Genomic DNA, 19,490 nt, shown 5'->3' with positions numbered 1-19,490 from the left:
TGAAACGTGTTGATCTTCCAGCTGAAGGAGTTGACCCCGACTGAGTGTTGCAGACTGGCACATTCCAAGGTCCAGGACTACGTGTTGAGGGACGCGCTGAAGCTGGGGGCAGCTGCCGCCAAGGCACGGTGGGGAAAGACCACCGTGTAACATCTGCCTGCCCAAGAATAGGGGGCCCACCCAGTCATTTGGGCTCCGCTGACGCCTCAGCAGAAGAGCTGGATACTAAATGTACAGATTTGTATATAGGAAAAATAAATTTCGATGTCTGCATGTAAAGAAATGTAATGTGTGCACAAGAATGGCATGACCAATTGCATAGAGATCCAAATAACTTTATGAATAAAGTATATTTTTGAAATTTAAAAAAAATCAGGCGTAAATATAGGGAATGGGTGGGTTACGCTTTGGAGGGTCAGTGTGGACTTGCCCGAAATGTCAATTTTCCTGCTCCTCAGATGCTGTCTGACCTGCTGTGCTTTTCCAGCACCACTCTAATCTTGACTCTGATTTCCAGCATTTGCAGTCCTCACTTTTGCCTTGTTGGGCTGAAGGGCCTGTTTCCATACTGTAGGGAATCAAATTCAGCATCGGTTAGCAGAGTTAACATTATGACTCACGTATGACTTTTTCAGAACTTTCACTTGTCCGGCACTTTAGCCTGTACTGTACTTGATGATTCACGTTAGTTCTGTTTCACTTCACCTCTGACTGGCTGAGTTTTTCTATTTTTTCAATCTCAAAAGTATGGTTTATTCACAGAAAAATCTCCTTGTATATTTACATTGACATAAAATCAGTTCGGTTCCTCACAGTTGCATATCATATCAAACAAACAAAATGTCGAATTTTGAATCTATCCCAAATTAACCAAAGACCTCTCTTACACAATGCTCATATTTACATATGTTTGCGGCAGGAGGAGACTAATAATGTTCAACATTGTATGGCATGTTGGCTTGAGGGTTAGCACTGCTGCTTCACAGTGCCAGAACTGATCGATTCCAGCCTCAGGTGACTGTGTGGGTTTCCTTCGGGAGCTCTGGTTTCTTCCCACAGTCCAAAGATGGGTAGGCTAGGTGGAAATGCACTATGACAGGGATAAGTTAAGGGATGTCCACCTCACTGACCATCCCACCCCAATCCCTCACGCCACTGACCATCCCACTCCAATCACTCACCCCACTGAACATCCCACTCCAATCCCTCACCCCACTGACCATCCCACTCCAATCCCTCACCCCACTGACCATTCCACTCCAATCCCTCACCCCACTGACCATCCCACTCCAATCCCTCATCCCACTGACCATCCTACTCCAATCCCTCACCCCGCTGACCACCCTACTCCAACCCCACACCCCACTACAATCCCTCACCCCACTGACCACCCTACTCAAACCCCCATCCCACTGACCACCCTACTCCAATCCCCCACCCCACTGACCATCCCACTCCAACCACTCACCCCACTGACCACTCTGCTCCAACTCCCCACCCCACTGACAATCCCACTCCAAACCCTCACCCCACTGACCATCCCACTCCAATTCCCCACCCCACTGACCATCCCACTCCAATTCCTCACCCTACTGACCACCCTGCTCCAATCACTCCCCCCACTGACCATTCCACTCCAATTCCTCACCCCACTGACCATCCCACTCCAATTCCCCACCCCACTGAACATCCCACTCCAATCCCTCACCCCAATTACCACCCTGCACCAACCCCTCAACCCACTGACCATCCCACTCTAATCCCTCACCCCACTGACCATCTCACTCCAATTCCCCACCCCACTAACCATCCCACTCTAATCCCTCACCCCACTGACCATCCCACTCCAATTCCTCACCCCAATGACCGCCCTGCTCCAACCGCTCCCCCCACTGACCATCCCACTTCAATCCCCCACCCCACTGAACATCCCACTCCAATCCCTCACCCCAATTACCACCCTGCACCAACCCCTCAACCCACTGACCATCCCACTCTAATCCCTCACCCCACTGACCATCTCACTCCAATTCCCCACCCCACTGACCATCCCACTCCAATTCCTCACCCCAATGACCGCCCTGCTCCAACCGCTCCCCCCACTGACCATCCCACTTCAATCCCCCACCCCACTGACCATCCCACTCCAATTCCTCACCCCACTGACCATCCTACTCAAACCTCCACCCCAATGACCACCCTACTCCAATCCCCCACAACACTGACCATCCCACTCAAATCAGTCACCCCACTGACCATCCCACATCAATCCCTCACCCCACTGACCACCCTACTCCAACCCCCACCCCACTGACCATCCCACTCCAATTCCCCACCCCACTGACCATCCCACTCAATTCCTCACCCCACTGACCATCCCATTACAATCCCCACCTAACTGACCATCCCACTCCAATCCCTCATCCCACTGACCATCCCACTACAACCCTTCCCCCTACTGACCATCCCACTCCAATCCCCCACCCCACTGACCACCCTGCTCCAACCCCCCACCCCACTGACCATCCCACTCCAATCCCTCCCCCCACTGACCATCCTACTCCAATCCGTCACCCCACTGACAACCCTGCTCCAACCCCATGCCCCACTGACCATCCCACTCCTACCCCTCACCCCACTGACCATCTCACTCCAATCCCTCACCCCACTGACCACCCTGTGCCAACCGCCCACCCCACTGTCCCTCTCCCTCCAACCCCTCACCCCACTGACCACCCTACTCCAACGGGAACCCTGCACTGCCCGGTTCTACCTCCTTCCCAAGATCCACAAGCCTGACCACCCTGGCCGACCCATTGTCTCAGCATGTTCCTGCCCCACTGAACTCATCTCTACCTACCTCAACACTGTCCTATCCCCCCTAGTCCAGGAACTCCCCACATACGTTCGAGACACCACCCACGCCCTCCACCTCCTCCATGACTTCCGTTTCCCTGGTCCCTAATGCCTCATCTTCACCATGGATATCCAATCCCTCTACACCTCCATCTGCCACGACCAGGGCCTCCAAGCCCTCCATTTTTTCTTCTCCAGACATCCCCAACAGTACCCTTCCACCGACACTCTCATTCGTTTGGCTGAACTGGTCCTCACCCTTAACAATTTCTCCTTTGAATCCTCCCACTTCCTCCAAACCAAAGGCGTAGCCATGGGCACACGTATGGGCCCCAGCTATGCCTGTCTCTTTGTTGGCTACATAGAGCAGTTGATCTTCCGTAATTACACCGGCACCACTCCCCACCTCTTCCTCCGCTACATTGATGACTGCATTGGCGCCACCTCGTGCTCCCGCGAGGAGGTTAAGCAATTCATCAACTTCACCAACACATTCCACCCTGACCTTAAATTTACCTGGACCATCTCTGACACCTCCCTCCCCTTCCTGGAACTCTCCATCTCCATTAGTGACGACCGACTTGACACTGACATTTTTTACAAACCCACCGACTCCCACAGCTACCTGGATTACACCTCTTCCCACCCTACCTCTTGCAAAAATGCCATCCCGTATTCCCAATTCCTCCGCCTCCGCCGGATCTGTTCCCAGGAGGACCAGTTCCACCACAGAACACACCAGATGGCCTCCTTCCTTAGAGACCGCAAATTCCCTTCCCACGTGGTTAAAGATGCCCTCCAATGCATCTCGTCCACATCCCGCACCTCCACCCTCAGACCCCACCCCTCCAACCGTAACAAGGACAGAACGCCCCTGGTGCTCACCTTCCACCCTACAAACCTTCGCATAAACCAAATCATCCGCCGACATTTCCGCCACCTCCAAACAGACCCCACTACCAGGGATATATTTCCCTCCCCACCCCTTTCCGCCTTCCACAAAGACCGTTCCCTCCGTGACTACCTGGTCAGGTCCACGACCCCAAACAACCCACCCTCCCATCCTGGCACCTTCCCCTGCCACTGCAGGAACTGTAAAACCTGCGCCCACACCTCCTCCCTCACCTCTATCCAAGGCCCTAAAGGAGCCTTCCACATCCAACAAAGTTTTACTTCCACATCCACTAATATCATTTATTGTATCCATTGCTCCCGATGCGGTCTCCTCTACATTGGGGAGACTGGGAGCCTCCTAGCAGAGTGCTTTAGGGAACATCTCCGGGACACCCGCACCAATCAACCAAACTGCCCCGTGGCCCAACATTTCAACTCCCCCTCCCACTCTGCCAAGGACATGGAGGTCGTGGGCCTCCTTCACCGCCGCTCCCTCACCACCAGACACCTGGAGGAAGAACGCCTCATCTTCTGCCTCGGAACACTTCAACCCCAGGGCATCAATGTGGACTTCAACAGTTTCCTCATTTCCCCTTCCCCCACCTCACCCTAGTTCTAAACTTCCAGCTCAGTAACTGTCCCCATGACTTGTCCGGACTTGTCCTACCTGCCTATCTCCTTTTCCACCTATCCACTCCACCCTCTCCTCCTTGACCTATCACCTTCATCCCCTATCACCTCCCCCACTCACCCATTGTACTCTATGCTGCCTTCTCCCCACCCCACCCTCCTCTAGCTTATCTCTCCACGCTTCAGGCTCACTGCCTTTATTCCTGATGAAGGGCTTTTGCCCAAAACGTTGATTTCGAAGCTATTTGGATGCTGCCTGAACTGCTGTGCTCTTCCAGCACCACTAATCCAGAATCTGGTTTCCAGCATCTGCAGTCATTGTTTTTACCACCCTACTCCAACCCCCCATCCCACTGACCATCCCACACCCCACTAACCTCCCTACTCCAATCCCCCACCCCACTGACCATCCCACTCCATTTCCCCACCCCACTGACCTCCCTGCCCCAACCCCTCACCCCACTGATCATCCTACTCCAATCCCTCACTCTACTGACCATCCCACTCCAATTCCCCACCCCACTGACTACCCTGCCCCAACCCCTCACCCCACTGATCATCCCATTCCAATCCCTCACCCTACTGACCATCCCACTCCAATTCCCCACCCCACTGACCACCCTGCCCCAACCCCTCACCCCACTGATCATCCCATTCCAATCCCTCACCCTACTGACCATCCCACTCCAATTCCCCACCCCACTGACCATCCTGCTCCAACCCCTCACCCCACTGATCATCCTACTCCACTCCCTCACCACACTGACCATCCCACTCCAATCACTCACCCCACTGACCATCATACTCCAATCCCTCACCCCACTGACTATCCCACTCCAATCGCACACCCAACTGACCATCCCACTCCGATCCCTCACCCCACTGACCATCCCACTCCAATCCCCCACCCCACTAACCATCCCACTACAACCCCTTACCCCACTGACCACTCTACTCCAATTCCCCACCCCACTGACCATCCCACTACAATCCCCCACCCCACTGACCATCCCACTCCAATTTTGCACCCCACTGACCACCCTGCTCCAACCCCTCACCCCACTGATCATCCCATTCCAATCCCCCACCCCACTGACCATCCCACTAAAATCCCTCACCCCACTGACCACCCTACTCCAACCCCCACCCCACTGATCATCCCACTCCAATCCCTCACCCCACTGACCATCCCACTACATTCCCCCACCCCACTGACCATCCCACTCCAATCCCTCACCCCACTGACCATCCCACTTCAACCCCTCCCACCGTTGACCATTCCACTGCAATCCTCCACCCCACTGACCATCCCACTCCAATCACTCACCCCATTTACCACCCCACTCCAAACCCTCACCCCACTGACCATCCTGCTCCAACCCCCACCCCACTGACCATACCACTCCAATCCCTCACCCCACTGGCCATCCCACTCCAATCCCTCACCCCACTGACCACCCTGTTCCAACCCCCCACCCCACTGACCATCCCACTACAATCCCTCACCCCACAGACCATCGCACTCCAACCCCCCACCCCACTGACCATTCTGCTCCAACGCCTACCCCACTGACCATACCACTCCAATCCCTCACCCCACTGGCCATCCCACTCCAATCCCTCACCCCACTGACCACCCTGTTCCAACCCCCCACCCCACTGACCATCCCACTACAATCCCCCACCCCACTGACCATCCCACTACAATCCCCCACCCCACTGACCATCCTACTCCAATCCCTCACCCCGCTGACCACCCTGTTCCAACCCCCCACCCCACTCACCATCCCACTACAATCCCTCACCCCACTTACCACCCTGCTCCAACCCCCACCCCACTGACCATCCCACTCCAATTCCCCACCCCACTGACCATCCCATTCCAATTCCTCACCCCACTGACCATCCCATTACAATCCCCCACCCCACTGACCATCCCACTCCAATCCCTCACCCCATTGACCACACTGCTCCAACCCTTGCACCACTGACCATCCCACTACAATCCCCACCCCATTGACCATCCCACTCCAATCTCTCACCCCACTGATCTCCCTACTCCAACCCCCCACCCCACTGACCATATCACTCCAATCCCTCACCCCACTGACCAACCCACTCCAATCCCTCCCCCACTGACCATCGCACTCCAACCCCCCACCCCACTGACCACTCTGCTCCAACGCCTACCCCACTGACCATCCCACTCCAATCCCTTACCCCACTGACCATCCCACTCCAATCCCTTACCCCACTGACCATCCCACTCCAATTCCCCACCCCACTGACCATCCCACTCCAATCCCTCACCCCACTGACCATCCCACTCCAATTCCCCACCCCACTGACCATCCCACTCCTTCTTCCCACCCCACTGACCACCCTTCTCCAACCCCTCCCCCCCACTGACCATCCCACTCCAATCCCCCACCCCACTGGCCATCCCACTCCTGGCCCCCATCCCGTCCCAGACCCTCAGCTGCTGTGATACTATGATGCCATCACTGTTGCTCTCATCCCATGGTCAGTTGAAGGAAACCTGTAGTTGTCCATTTTGGCCAGATGGATAAAAACTGAAGCAGTGAGTGGTTGAGGAGCTCAGAAATGCGGAGAGATTTGGTTGTCGTCCTGCATGAATGGCAGGAGGTCATGTTTTTACTGAACCAGGAAGAGTGCTCGGTAACCGAGCCCCACAGTTGCCCAAGGCCCCCAATCTGGACCCAAGGGGACCACTTTGCCTGACGCATCAGGACGAAAGCAATTTACACCAGGTTTCAGCATTTAGCAGGAGAAAAACTCCATTCATTGTAAACAAACTTATTCTTTTAAAAATGACAGAGAAATGAAAAGGATTATATGCTTGTGACTGCACGACTGAATAGGCCTATAAAACCACAAATACACAGACACACGCACTCATTCATGAGTAAGAGATACACGGCAGATGCTTTGACATAGATATCATGGGTGGACAGGAAAATGAAATTCTGAAAGTCACAGTCCAGATCACAAGATGAGAAATGAAACCTCTCAGTGCTTTTGATATTAGTAATGATGACACACAGTTTTCTGGACAACACTGGTCAACCTTCATTTCAACAGTTGGACCTAAGACTTGTCATGTGTTAGAATGTATCCTTTTAAGTTTCTGGGGTCTTCTTTGTCTTCTTACACATGCACGTGCCCATGCATACACAATTTCACACAGACAATTGCACACACACACACTCACACGCATACTTAAACGCGCACGCACATGCACATGCACACCTAATCACACACAGACATACACTCATAGACACACACATACACAGGCACACACAGGCACACATACGCATACAGACCACACCCACACACACACCCATAGACACAGACACACGCACCCACACGCACACCAGGCACACATACGCACAGATGCACACACACACACCACGCAACCCCTCCACACACACACACCATACCCACCCACACACACCACACCCACCCACACACACACACACATAACCCCCACAAACACACACACTGCAAGCACTACACCCACACACACATGCACACACTCACACGCATACACCCACTAACATGCACACACACACATACATGCACATGCATGCACCACACACCCACACACACACATCACACACACATCAAACACACACACACCCACACACATCACACACACACAACCCACACACACACATCACACACACACATCACACACACATCACACTCACATCACACACACACAACAAACACACATCACACACACATCACCCACACACACATCACACACACACAACAAACACACAACAAACACACATCACACACACACAACAAACACACATCACACACATCACCCACACACACATCACACACACACAACAAACACACAACAAACACACATCACACACACATCACACACACACAACAAACACACATCACACACACATCACACACACAACAAACACACATCACACACACATCACACACACACAACAAACACACATCACACACACACAACAAACACACATCACACACACATCACACACATCACCCACACACACATCACACACACACAACAAACACACAACAAACACACATCACACACACATCACACACACACAACAAACACACATCACACACACATCACACACACACAACAAACACACATCACACACACATCACACACACACAACAAACACACATCACACACACATCAAACACACACATCACACACACACGTCAAACACACACATCAAACACAACACACCCACACATGTCACACACACACACCACAAACACATCACACTCACATCACACACACACATCACACACACACATCACACAAACACATCACACACACATCACACACACATCAAACACACACACACACACCCACGCACACATCACACACACACATCACCCACACACACATCACACCCGCATCACACACACATCACACACATGTCACACACACACATCACACACACATATCACACACACACATTACACACACACATCAAACACACACACACCCACACCCACATCACACACACACATCACGCACAAATCACACACACATCACCCACACACACATCACACACACACATCACACACACATCACACACACATATCACACACACGTCACACACACACACCACACACACATTACACTCACATCACACACACACATCACACAAACACATCACACACACATCACACACACATATCAAACACATATCAAACACACACACACACCCACGCACACATCACACACACACATCACCCACACACACCCACACACACATCACACACACGTCACACACGCACATCACACACACACATATCACACACACATCACACACACACATCAAACACACACACACCCACACCCACATCACACACACATCAAACACACACACATCACACACACATCACACACACACATCAAACACACACACATCCCACACACATCAAACACACACATATCACACACATCACACACACACATTGCACACACATCAAACACACACACACCACACACACATCACACTTACATCACACACGCACATCACACAAACACATCACACACACATCACACACACATCACAGACACACATCAAACACACATCAAACACACACACACACCCACGCACACATCACACACACATCACACACACACATCACCCACACACACCCACACAAACATCACACACGCATCACACACACACATCAAACACACACACACATCACACACACACATCAAACACACGCACACACATCACACACACACATCAAACACACACACCCACACCTACATCACACACACACATCACACACACACATCACGCACAAATCACACAGACACATCACCCATACACACATCACACACACACACATCATACACACATCACACACATATCACACAAACATCACACACACATCACACAGACACATTACACACACACATCAAACACACACACATCACACACACACATATCACACACATCACACACACACATCGCACACACATCAAACACACACACATCACACACACATCACACACACACATCAAACATGCACACATCACACACACATCACACACACACATCACACACATCAAACACACACATGTCACACACATCACACACACATCAAACACACACACATCACACATCGCACACACACATCAAACATAAACACACATAAACACACACACCAGACACACACACATCACACACACATCACACACACACATCAAACACACACACCACATACACATCAGACACATACACACACATCACATACGCACATCACACACACACATCACACACACGCACACATCAAACACACACACATCACACACACACACCCATAAAATGTTTCCGGCTGCTCTCCTTTCACAAGTGTCTAACAAACTGCAACTCAATCAATCTAAAGATTGTCATCAGGCAGCTTTTCTTCAAATCAAAAATTCATATGGCCACGCTGTGTCCATCATGTAACAATCTCATGGCTCTAAAAGCAAAACTTTCTTGTGCTACAAATGTGTAACATGTCATTTTTCAAGTTGCAAAACATTCCTACTCCAAGTGGTCTGGAGTCTTAGTGGTTAGCGCTGCTGCCTCACAACGCCAGGAATCTGGGTTTGATTCCACACTTAAGCCACTGTTTGCACGTTCTCCCCGTGTCTGCGTCTGTTTCCTCCACAGTTCAAAGATGTGTAGTTTAAGGTGGATTGGCCATGGTAAATTGTCCCATTGTGCCCAGGGATGTACAGGTGGGGGTGGGATTAGCCATGGGAAATTGTCCCATCGTGCCCAGGAATGTACAGGTTAGGCTGGATTGGCCATGGGAAATTGTCCCATTGTGCCCAGGGATGTACAGGTGGGGGTGGGATTAGCCATGGGAAATTGTCCCATTGTGCCCAGCGATGTGCAGTTTAGGCTGGATTGGCCATGGGAAATTGTTCCATCATGCCCAGGGATGTGCAGGTTAGGGTGGGAGTGGCCATGAGAAATTGTCTCATTGTGCCCAGGGATGTGCAGGTTAGGGTGGGATTGGCCATGGGAAATTGTCCCATAGTGCCCAGGGATATGCAGGTTAGGGTGGATTGGCCAAGGGAAATTGTCCCATCATGCCCAGGGATGTGCAGGTTAGGGGGGGATTGGCCATGGGAAATTGTCCCATTGTGCCCAGGGATATGCAGGTTAGGGTGGATTGGCCAAGGGAAATTGTCCCATTGTGCCCAGGGATATGCAGGTTAGGGTGGATTGGCCAAGGGAAATTGTCCCATCATGCCCAGGGCTGTGCAGGTTAGAGGGGGATTGGCCATGGGAAATTGTCCCATTGTGCCCAGGGATATGCAGGTTAGGGTGGATTGGCCAAGGGAAATTGTCCAATCGTGCCCAGGGATGTGCAGGTTAGGGTGGGGATTGGCCATGGGGAATTGTCCTATCGTGTCTAGGGATGTGCAGGTTAGGATGGATTGGCCATGGGAAATTGTCCCATTGTGCCCAGGGATGTGCAGGTAAGGGTGGGATTGGCCATGAGAAAATATCCCATCGTGCCCAGGGATGTGCAGGTTAGGGTGGGATTGGCCATGGGAAAATGTCCCATCGTGCCCAGGGATGTGCAGGTTAGGGTGGGGTTGGCCATGGGAAATTGTCGCATTGGGCCCAGGGATGTGCAAGTTAGGGTGGATTGGCCATGGGAAATTGTCCCATCATGCCCAGCAATATGTAGTTTAGGGAGGATTGGCCATAGGAAATTGTCCCATCGTGCCCAGGTATGTGCAGGTTAGGGTGGGATTGGCCATGGGGGATTGTCCCATCATGCCCAGGGATGTGCTGGTTAGGGGGGCATTGTAGTAGTAAATTTACAGATGACACTAAGGTTGATAGAATTGTGGATAGTGCTCAGGGACGTTGTGGGTTACACCAGGATGTAGATAAACTGCAGAACTAGGCTGAGAGGTGGCAAATGGAGTTTAATGCAGAAAGGTGTGAGGTGATTCACTTTGGAAGGAGTAACAGGAATGCAGAATACTGGGCTAATGGTAAGATTCTTGGCAGTGTAGATGAGCAGGGAGATCTCGGTTTCCAGGTACATAGATCCCTGAAAGTTGCCACCCAGGTTGATAGGGTTGTTAAGAAGGCATATGGTGTGTAGCTTTTATTAGTAGAGGGATTGAGTCTCTGAACCATGCAACACGCTGTACAAAACTCTGGTGCAGCCACACTTGGAGTATTGCGTGCAGTTCTGGTTATCGCATTATGGGAAGGATGTGGAAGCTTTGGAAAGGGTTCAGAGGAGATTTACCAGGACGTTGCCTGGTATGGAGGGAAGGTCTCACAAGGAAAGCCTGAGACACTTGAGGCTGTTTTCGTTAGAGAGAAGAAGGTTGAGAGGTGACTTAATTGAGACATATAAGATAATCAGAGAGTTAGATAGGGTGGACAGTGAGAGCCTTTTTCCTCAGATGGTGATGGCTAGCACGAGAGGACATAGCTTTAAACTGAGGAGTGATAGATATCAGACACTTGTCAGAGGTAAGTTCTTTACTCAGAGAGTAGTAGTGATGTGGAACATCCTGCCTGCAACAATAGTATACTCCCCAACTTTAAGGGCATTTAAATGGTCATTGGATAGGCATATGGATGCGAATGGAATAGTGTAGGATAGCTGGCTTCAGATTGGTTCCACAGCTTGGCGCAACATTGAGGGCTGAAGGGCCTGTACTGCGCTGTAATGTTCTATGTTCTATCTTTGGACTGTGGGAGGAAACTGAGACCGTGCAAATTTCCACCCAGACAGGTGCCCGAGGGTGAGGTCGAGCCTGGGTCCCTGGCACAGTGAGGCAGCAGTGCTAACCACTGAGTCGCCATGCCACTATTTTCAGAAATGTCTTCTCCATGCTCACCTACCCTGCCCTGAAAGCAACCCTGACGGAGACTGGCTTGCCCAGGGAGCAGATCGGAGACCACAAACGAATCAAATAGGTCACAAAATGGTGAGATTGGCTGATGGGTCACATAGCTCACCACCACGTCTCCAACATGCTCCGAAATCATAACAGTCTTTGATGGAGGTTGATCACATAGTGTAAAGGTTTCAGGCCCAATATCATTCTTATTCTTTTACAGGATGTGGACGTCACTGACTGGGCCAACAATTTTTGCCTGTCCCTAATTGCCCCTTGAGGAGGTGGTGTTGAGCTGCCTTCTTAAAGCACTGTCATCCCTGATGTGTAGCTGCTCCCACCCATTAGGGAGGGGATTCCAGGGTTTTGGCCCCAAAGGGATAGCGATATATTTCCAGGTCAGTTGGACATGAGCTTGTAGGTAATGGTGTTCCCATGGATCAGTTGCTCTTGTCTTTATAGATGGAAATGGTCACAGGTTTGGCTGGTGAAGGAGCCTCAGTGAATGACTGCAGTGCATGATGGGTTAGCTTGGCTGCCTCACAGCACCAGGGACCCGGGCTCGATTCTAGCCTTGGGAAACTGTCCATGTGGACTTTGCACATTCTCCCTGTGCCTGCGTGGGTTTCCTCCAGGTGCTCCAGTTTCCTCCCACAGTTCAAAGATGTGCAGGTTAGGATAGATCAGCCGTGCTAAAATTGCCCCATAGTGTGCAGGCTGGGTGGATTAGCCATGGTGGATGTGGGGATAGAGTGGGTGACGGGGTGCCGGGTCAGGGTGGGACCCTCTTCAGAAGGTTGGGCCGAATGGCCTCTTTCCTCACCTGTAGGTGTTCAATGACCTTGTGGATGGTACACACTGCTGCTACTGAGCCTCAGAAGTGGAAGAGGTTGCTGAGTAAGTAGGGCTGCTTTATCCTGCACAGTCTTGACTTTCCACAATGTGGCTGGAATGGCACTTGTCCAATAAGTAGTTTCTCAGCAGATGTGTGAACGAATCCTGATATCATGCCATTAGCTGGTAACCAGGCAACTGAATCAGACAGGTGGAAAGTTATAGTCGGGTATAGATTTCTCCTCCTGAAGTTGTCTCCTCACACAATCTACACAGCTGCCACTTTATAGCTACTAACCCAGTCACGAAGAGCGCAAAGGTAAGGTTTTATTGGACAACCACATGAGAGGGTGTAGGAGCTCGTGCGATAATTATCTAAAGACTGACATTTATCTGGAGTGGAAGCACATCCATGATCATGGATTCATTGCCATTTTAATGGGGACTGTTCTGATTTATGGTTCTAAGGATCCATTGGCCCAATGTTTGTGTTGATATTAGTAAAGTGCCCTTCACGCAGTCCCCCACCAGCCTAGCAACACTCCCTAGCAACCAGGCATATCTCATCCTTGAACTGACCACAATATGCGTTTACTTCTCCTCATGCTGTCCAAACAGGAAGCTTTAATTTGTGTAATCTGCAAACAGATATTGAGTTGGCAACTGCATATCTGTTCAAGCCACATTACTGAAGCCAGCGGAGCTAATCATTAATTGGGAAGGTGCAATGGGACAAGTAGACACTCCCCCACCCCAGCAGGTCTAGGTAGGCAAGGATGGTGTAATATCATTGGGGCTGGTATGACAGAGACTCCAGGTGAACGTTCTGGGGTGGGGAGCAATAGGGGTTCAACTCCCACTGCAGCCACGTCTGGGATTTCAGTTCAATTAGTGTCAGAATTTAAATATAAATAATCCCACAGCTGTTGCTGACTTTTGGGTTCAGTCTGAACAGCTCTGGGGAATTTGTCAAGGCTCAGCAACGGGAACTAACAAACTTCAGTGCCCTCCTCCCCTTGACGGTCGACTCGCACTGTTTACCATTGAGAGCTTGCAAGCATTAGGAACCACTCCCTTTTTAGGGAAAACCAAGATTGCAGTCACATACACTATTTAGATCATTTATAAGCTGCACTTGGGCCATTAACCCTTGAGGCACTGCCTCGGAAAAGTTGCTGCGTTTGTGCAGACGTTCCTTTAGCCGAGCTGTCCCCTCTCGGTTTAGCCGATTCCCCGAGTAAACTTATTTCCAAAGCTACACTGCTATGTTTTCTTTAATGCATTCTGTCCAAGAACATGGGTACCACTGGTGAGGCTGTCCATCCCTAATTACCCCGGGGAAGCAAATGGTGGAGCTGGCTTCTGAGAGTCTGAAGGTTTTACAGAGGCCCATTGTGTCACAGACAGTTCTCGCCTGATCCACTCTTGACCCACTTCCCAGCACTTAGAATTCCTACAGTGTGGAAACAAGCCCTTTGGCCCAACAATTCTGAAGTGCATCCCACCCAGACCCATTCCCCTATCCTATTACTCTACATTTCCCCCTGACTAATGCACCTAACCGACACATCTCTGAACTTGGCCCGTAGTCTCGTTTACTCTGGTGGATCGGCTTGAATGGACGAGGTGGTGTTGAGGTAGTGGAAATGTCACCAGGCTAGTGATCCAGAAGGGCTAGATTGAAGTTTTGCAGACCTGGGTTCAAATCCCACGGGGTGGGGAAGGAAGGTTCAATTCATTAAAAATGAACCATTAACCATGGCCAATTGTTGTCCCCGTCCAGTTCCCCCATGCTCTTTAGAGAAAGAAATTGGCCATCCTTACCCAGTCTGGGCTACATGTGACTTTAGACTCACAACAAGGTGGTTGACTCTTAACTGTTGGCTGGGTAATTGGGGATGGGCAATATATATTGGCCTTGCCAGTGATGCTCATACCTCCCTCAGACAATTAAAAATGCTTCCAAAATGTTGCACTAGCTCCTGACTCTATCAGCCTTTCAGGCACTGAGTTCTAAATATCCACCACCGACTGGTGAAAGAATTCTTCTTTAAATCTCCCTCTAAACCTCCTGCTCCATACATAACCCCTTGCCTGCTAGGTATTGACCCTTCCTTTAAGGGAAAATCGTCACCCTATCTGTCCTGTCTAGATCCCTCAATTTATTTTACCTCAATCAGAGTCATGGAATCATAGAGTCATAGAGTCAAAGAGTCATAGAATCATAGTGCCAAAAGTCATAGTCAGAGTCATAGTCATAGAATCATAGAGTCATTGATTCATAGAATCATCGTGCCATAGAGTCATTGAGTCATAGAATCATAGTGCCATAGAGTCATAGAGCCATAGAGTCATAGTCATAGAATCATAGAGTGATTGAGTCATAGAATCATCGTGCCATAGAGTCATTGAGTCATAGAATCATAGTGCCATAGAGTCATAGAGCCATAGAGTCATAGTCATAGAATCATAGAGTCATTGAGTCATAGAATCATAGAGTGATTGAGTCATAGAATCATAGTGCCATAGAGTCATAGAGTCATAGTCATAGAATCGTAGAGTGATTGAGGCATAGAATCATAATGCCATAGAGTCATAGAGTCATAGAGTCATAGTCATAGAATCGTAGAGTCATTGAGTCATAGAATCATAGTGCCATAGAGTCACAGAGTCATTGAGTCATACAATCATAGAGTCATAGAGTCATAGAGACATCGAATCAGAGTCATAGAGTCATTGAGTCACAGAGCCAAAGAGTCATAGAGTCATAGAATCATAGAATCATAGAGTCATAGTCATTGAATCAAAGAGTCATAGAATCATAGAGACATGGAATCACAGAGTCATAGAGTCACAGAGTCACAGAGTCATAGAATCAAGTGCCATAGAGTCATAGAGCCATAGAGTCATAGTCATAGAATCGTAGAATGATTGAGGCATAGAATCATAGAGTCATGCAGCACAGAAACAGATCCTTCAGTCCAACCAGTCCATGCCACCCATAATTCCAAACTAAACTGGTCCCGTCTGCCTGTTCCTAGCCCATATCCCTCCAAACCTTGAATGTTCTAACTATACCTGCCTCCACCATTTTCCCCAGAGACAAAAGAAAAATTGCAGCTGCTTGAATCCAGGAAGAAGGGTTACACCCGAAATGTTGACTTCTCCGCCTCCTGATGCTGCCTGGCTTGCTGTGTTCCTCCAGCCTCCTGCCTGTCCCTCCTGATGCTGCCCCTTGCTGTGTTCCTCCAGCCTCCTGCCTGTCCCTCCTGATGCTGCCTGCCTTGCTGTGTTCCTCCAGCCTCCTGCCTGTCCCTCCTGATGCTGCCTGTCTTGCTGTGTTCTCCCAGCTTCCTGCCTGTCCCTCCTGATGCTGCCTGGCTTGCTGTGTTCCTCCAGCCTCCTGCCTGTCCCTCCTGATGCTGCCTGCCTTGCTGTGTTCCTCCAGCCTCCTGCCTGTCCCTCCTGATGCTGCCTGCCTTGCTGTGTTCTCCCAGCCTCCTGCCTGTCCCTCCTGATGCTGCCTGCCTTGCTGTGTTCTCCCAGCCTCCTGCCTGTCCCTCCTGATGCTGCCTGCCTTGCTGTGTTCTCCCAGCCTCCTGCCTGTCTACCATTTTCCCTGGCACTCATTGAGTTGTCTTTTTAAAATCTTTCTCCTCTCACCTTAAAATTATGCCCCCGGTTTTGAAACTCCCCACCCTAGAGTAAAGGCACCTGCCATTCCCCTCATATACCTGTATCCTTCATGGCTTTGTAAACCTCCATAAGGTCACCTCTCAACTCCTACCCTCCAGTGAGAAAAGTTCCAGCCCATAAGCCCCTCCTTATAACTCAAACCTTCTATTCTTGGCAGCATCCTGGTGAATCTCTTCTGAACCCTCTCCAGTTTAATAATATCCTTCCTATAACAATTTTAGCACAAGACAAATAGAAGGATCAAACGCAGGAGGAATTCAAAACCAAAAGGACTGCGAACGCTGGAAATTGAGCCATTTAAGGAAAGCCCTCAATCTCGAACTAGACGTCAATGTTTCAGAATCATTGGTGACCCATTTCAATTGGATATGGGGTGAAATGTTTTCTCTCACGAGTCTCTGGAACTCTGTTTCTGAAAGGACAGGGATTACAGCGGCCTTGAAGATTCCTACAGTTAAAGTGGGTAGCTTTGGGGTGAAAGGTCATCAGGGAGAGACAGGAATGTGGTTTGGAGGTAATGAGATCAGCTGTGACTTTATTGAGCACTCTCAAGGGGGCTGAATGGCCTACTCCTCCTAGTTCAGATATAAATAAAAACAGATCAACAAAGCTACCAAAGTGAAGCCAGGATCCCTATCGAAGCAGAATGTTTAATTGTTTTTATTTCAAAAATTATACTTTATTCATAAAATATCTTTATATACGTTCATAGTCACATATGCAGTCCGAATCTATAGTGTAGCATACAAAGAAACAAATAAACATTGGAATTTAACTCTGTCCAACAAACAAACCAAAGGCATTTCTTAGCTGTACAAGATTATAACTGCAAGTATTTGAGGTATCCGGAGGATCCAGTAATTGAACAGACCCCCATTCACGTACAGCTGAAAGACCTCAGACAGTGGTCTTTCCCCACTGTGCCTTGGTGGCAGCTGCCCCAGGCTTTAGCACATCCCTCAGCACGTAGTCCTGGACCTTGGAATGTGCCGGTCTGCAACCCTCGGTCAGAGTCAACTCCTTACTCTGGAAGACCAACACGTTTTGAGCAGACCAAAGAGCATCTTTCTCTGAAGTGATGGTCCTCCAGGCGTGGCTGATGTTTGTCTTGGTGTGCGTCCTGGGGAACAGCCCATCGAGTATGGAGCCAACTCTTCAAAGCACAATTGAGATAGTGGTAGTGTCGCTGGACTGTGAGTCCACACACCCAGGTTTAGTTCTGGGGAACTGAGTTCAGATTCTACCATGGTGAATTCTGGAATCTGAATTGGGGGGAGGAAGAAGAATCTGGAATTAACCGTCTAATGGTGACCATGAATCCATTGTTGGAAAGATCTCATCAGGTTCCTTTCGAGAAGAAAACAGCTGGCCGACATGTGACTCCAGGCCCACAGCAAGGTGGTTGACTCAGAACTGGCCAATGGGAAAGCTCAAGAAATACTGGCCTTGCCAGTAATGCCCTAATCTTGCGAATGAATTAAATAAGAATATGCAGAGTATGTGGTGCCAAAGCAGACTGGCATATATCTACCTGGGCAAGCCTGTCAAAATACTTGTCACATCATCAACAATGGAGCCCGTAGATGTCCTCAGAAATGTTTTCCCTGACTGGTCGCAATGGTTTTGTACAAATCAAGTTTCACTTCAGCTGAGATGAACAGCAATGTTTTAATAACAAGCAATGAGATCATAAAATTATTTTGTGAAGATCAGTGCAGAGTGGTGTTAATTATAACTGAAGATTGATGGGTGAGTATGATGCTAAGAGATGACACAATGTGTCATGTATGCGCCGACTGTTTCCTCATGGTCTTTCTCTCATCTATTTCTCCATCCATCCTCTCATGGCATATTAATATCTATTTCTTCTCATGCCCGAAGAGAAGCCAATTAACTGGATATGAATTTTTGCCTCTTATGCCTGGTCCTTCCTGAGTTATACTGAATACTAACCATATTCTTGCTGTAAGATTGTAACACCAGGCTCTGCTGTTTTGCAATAGCTCAAAACATGCTCAGGATGAAGAGTCACTGAACCTCAAAGGGAATTGAAATTCTCTGCTAACAACTCCTTCTCCTTTTCCTCCTCCGTCTCTTCCTCTCATACCTTCCACAGACCGAGAAAATAAAAGTGATGTCTCTATTGTTCCAGAGAACTGTC

At 49.7% G+C, this 19,490-nt stretch overlaps 1 protein-coding gene across 1 annotated transcript in view; it reads left to right on the top strand.

Annotated features, from left to right (window-relative positions):
• The window catches only part of LOC140489286 (somatostatin receptor type 5-like), a 50,224-nt gene that overhangs the window by 26,417 nt on the left and 4,317 nt on the right, over positions 1-19,490 (top strand). The gene's annotated exons all lie outside the window — the stretch shown is intronic.

Source organism: Chiloscyllium punctatum, chromosome 18 (assembly GCF_047496795.1).
Source record: "Chiloscyllium punctatum isolate Juve2018m chromosome 18, sChiPun1.3, whole genome shotgun sequence".
Lineage (NCBI taxonomy): Eukaryota > Metazoa > Chordata > Chondrichthyes > Orectolobiformes > Hemiscylliidae > Chiloscyllium > Chiloscyllium punctatum.
The sequence above is the reverse complement of the archived record's forward strand: the minus strand, read 5'-3'. Positions and strand labels throughout refer to the sequence as shown.